Genomic DNA, 4197 nt, shown 5'->3' with positions numbered 1-4197 from the left:
ACTCCTATAAGACCATTTTAGGCTGGACATAAGGAAAAATGTATTTACAATCTGAGCCCCCAAGACCTGGAATAGACTCCCTCCAGAGGTGGTCCAGGCACCATCAAGAAATGATTGGATGCTTATCTTGCTGGGATCCTTTGACCGCAGCTGACTTCCTTCTCCTGGGGCAGGGGGCTGGACTTGATGATCTTCTGAGGTCCCTTCCAGCCCTAACATCTATGAAACCTATGAAACTGTCTTTGGCGTGGTACAAACATGGTTTTCACGAGGCACAGATGTGGTAGGGCTGGGGTCTTGAACTGGCTTCAGTGGGGCCCCCAGGCTGGGACTGACAATCAGTGAGGTGAAGATCATGTTATATAGATTATTGTGAACATTACTACGTGGCATTTCAGACCATGGTCTAACTTTTAATACAGCCCAGTAATGCTCACTATGACCTACATAGAACACATGCCAAGTGTCCTGAGACACTTGCAAAAAGCCAAGTGTCCTGGGACACTTGCAAAAAGCTCAGCTACACAGGCTGCATGGAAGAAGGGATGCATTTCACTCGAAAGGAATGAGCAGGAAGAGAGTGCACACCACAATGCCAAAGTTCAGTCCTGGGATGACTCTGAGTCACATTAGGAAAGCATCTGGCTGGCCCCTTATTATCTCTCTCCACCCTCCCTGAAGGGCTTTAAGAAGCTTTAGCTCTATGTAGGAAACTCCACCCTCCATGTCAATATGAGAGGTTCCTCTGTCCGTGTCAGCCAAACAGACCACATTAGGACCCTGCTATCAGGACAAGCTGTCAAACTGCTGACAAGCTTTTGTAACCTTACATCCAGCAGAATAATGAGATGACATATTGTATATCACAGACAAGGTTCATACATCAAAACCTGGTTATATTTTGACTGCAACTCTCATGTCAGATAGTTCACAAAAGGCCAAACACAGTACTTTATGTATCCTATTTTGCATTAGTAATTGAACCAATTAGTGTAATCCCCTCAGACCAATGTATTGTTTTTTCAGATTGAGCTTGCTTAACTGTTTGCCAACTTCTCTTCTTATTGCATATGGATACAAACAAAAAACATTAAGTAAGCCTCCCCCTGAAAGGACAACTGAGTATTTCTCAACCCTTTTTGGGGTCATAAATCCCTAGCACATTATTGTAATTCTCCTTTTTCCAGCATTCCACTGCCTCCACCCTGTTTTATGAGTAACAGAAATAACTGCCACAATACATGGTTCTGAACAGAGTTTTCCCTTAAAGAGATGACCCAATTTCAAGTTGACAAAGATGGGCAACTTGAAACTAAGTCATTTTCAAGTAGGCTCAAATCTTGTGCATTACATCTGACCCTAAATAACATTCTGCTGTTAAAAGACAAAGATACCATTTTTTTAAATAAAAGATGGGAAAACTAGAGGGATTTTATAAGGACCTGTATTGCAGCAAAATGCACTTCAGTACAATGCATTAGATTTATTTACAGAACTGAACATTTATTGGGCTATATGAATTTTTTATCTTTTAGAAAGACTTACACTTAAGACATCCTCACTTACATGGGTTTCAATTCTTACTGAGTTCATTACTGTATAGGAAAGGACAAGGATGGGAAGAGGAGATGAACTCCCCATAGCATGAACAGGTGTTTATCAAGTGCAGCTTTTAGGGAGGAGAAAAAAAATATTATAAACTTGTTCTCTCTGCCTAGTTGTAAGGACCACAATGCTTTAGTTTTCTTTAAAAGAGAAAAAAATGCTTTAAAAAGAAATTACTCTGGCCTCCCATGGTGCTGTTTGAAGGATTCATATAAACTGTACACAGGGAAAGTGTGAAATTCACTATTCACAAAAAGCTGTCAAAATGTATGAAGGAAACTGAAAAAAATAGGTTGAAATATGATGTTATTTAGTGCCCCTTGAGGACTCAGTCCCTTTTAAGTGTACATCATAGAATCAAAGAAGCACTGAAAATTAGGGTTGAAAGGGACCTAGGGGCAGAAGTTACACATAAACTGGTTTACGTGATCAGAAACTGGTTTAAACCTGTAACAGAACAGAAGTTCAGTGCACATAAACCAGGTTCAAAATGGCTGAAACTGATTTAAGATAAGCCTGGTTGAATCTAGTATCAGACTCAATGGATTTGGGTCAAACCAGTTTATGAAACTTCTGTCCCAGACCCCTTCCTGGTTCAAGTTAAATCAGAGTCCCACAGCATCCCAGCATGCTTTCCAGCCCTGGGCTAGGCTGTGCTGTCTGCTCCAGCAGAGAAGGATGGGTGGGGGAGGGAGGGGGGCAGGGGAGGCAGGGACTGTCCCCTCAGGCAAACCCTGGCTGGGGTTAAACTTCCCTTCCCCTGAGTACAGAGCTACCCTACCCAGCTAAAAAACTTACTGATGACTGTGGCTGTGGACTACAAATCCCAGAGGTACCTGGAAGCAGGAAGAGGAAGTGGTGAACAACCCTGCAGAGTCCTGCTACTTTGATTCTGGACTGCAAATCCCAGAGACCTTGAGGGCACACAGCCCATGCTGGCTAGTATCAGAGAGCCATGCTCTCTAGCCCTTTCCACTCCCCCTCCCTCCCTGCTTCTGGCCTAAGCCACTGCAGCTGCATTTTCTGAATCAAAAGTGAATGTCTGTCCAGTTGTTTCTCAGTTTAAACTCTGCATCTTAGACTAATCTGCAAAGACTGTATCGATTCAGCCTCGGGGTTTTTGACTGTGCGTACTTAGCCCAAGAGATCATCTAAGAGTGATGCAGAGTGGTGCTCTAAGAGAGCACCCCCTGCTCAAAGCAGGACCATCCCAAACTATATCATCCCAGCCAAGGCTGGAGATTCCATAACTTCTCTGGGTAACCTGCTCCAGTGCTTTACTACCCTCCTAGTGAGATCATCCAACACAGACTTCATGCCACAAGCATACCTCTCAATCTTCCACCTTGCCAGTGCATGACATTTGTATTTTGCTGCATGTCACACCCTAACAAATAATGTTTAAACAGAACATGATTTACTGTGAATCAAAATACAAGTATGTTGCAATCTACGGCAGATTAGTTGTGGTAACGGCAGTACCAGGGGCTTATGAGAGTTCACAAAACCTTAGATCTAGTATGAAACATCTGTATAAATGGTTTGACACTTAAAATATCATAACTTTTTATTTTTCCCAGAGTAGATGAGGTCAGATAACAGATATTTGGGAATGGTGGGAGTCTCTTGCCAGTTTTCAATCAAGACTTCTTACCTTATACTTAGTATTATGATAAGTCCACTGTACTTTAGGGCTAGCAGCTCAGAACAGTACAGCATCTGCTGCTGTTGCCAAATCAACCATCTGCCTGCCCTGGAGTCCATAGACTCCCAGGTCTGGGCTTCCTGCTATTAGCTTTCATGCAGAAAGGGATAAGAAGGGACAAAGTTGCTGAAAGTGACTTTTAGAGTAGGAATGCAAGACAGGAGGGACCAGAATGATTTACAGGAGAATGTCAAGAAAGAAAAGTTGAGCAGATAAAGCCTAGCAGACCTCAGCCAGATGCACTCCATTCTTATTCTTCCCTTCTTCTGTACTATTACAGCAGCTCAATCCTTACTGTATTCCCTATTTGAAAACCATCAGGCAGCTCCTTCTCTTGCACAGCTTATGTACCCTGGAAGGGAGGAGACGCAAGCAAGCATCCTTTCAGCTGCAAATATAGTTCTATCTCCCCCCCATATGCCAGTCAGCAAGCCTTATCCCACCAGAGATGACTCAAAAAATGTGGTGCATTACTTCTAGAAGCCTGAAAGGAATAACATCTTGCACACTGTGCAATGCAGCACTGTTGAGAGGTACAAAACATAAGTGATTGCAATAGCCTCAAAGAAAGCAGCTGTCTCAACTTTGCTTTCAGATCTGTGATGTGGATATGCAACCTGGAATGAATGGCAGTCCTAATGCAAAGAAGAAACATAGGCTGCCTATACACATGCTTGTTTGCATTCTAATTAGAAAGTGTTGAAGCAAACTGTGTTCCATGTTCTAATTAGAATGCTCCAGCATTGCCTCACTGTCACATGTATTAAGCCCCCACATATTTTAAATGGCCACGGGGGCACTTTATCTAAATCTTGTTGAATGAGCTTTAGATAAAGCATCCCACAGCCATTTTAAAATGTGTGGGGACTTAATACATCTGGTGCTGA

The sequence above is a fragment of the Alligator sinensis genome, unplaced genomic scaffold, assembly GCF_000455745.1.
Source record: "Alligator sinensis unplaced genomic scaffold, ASM45574v1 scaffold60_1, whole genome shotgun sequence".
In the NCBI taxonomy this organism is placed as follows: Eukaryota; Metazoa; Chordata; order Crocodylia; family Alligatoridae; genus Alligator; species Alligator sinensis.
Note: the sequence above shows the minus strand (reverse complement) of the source record.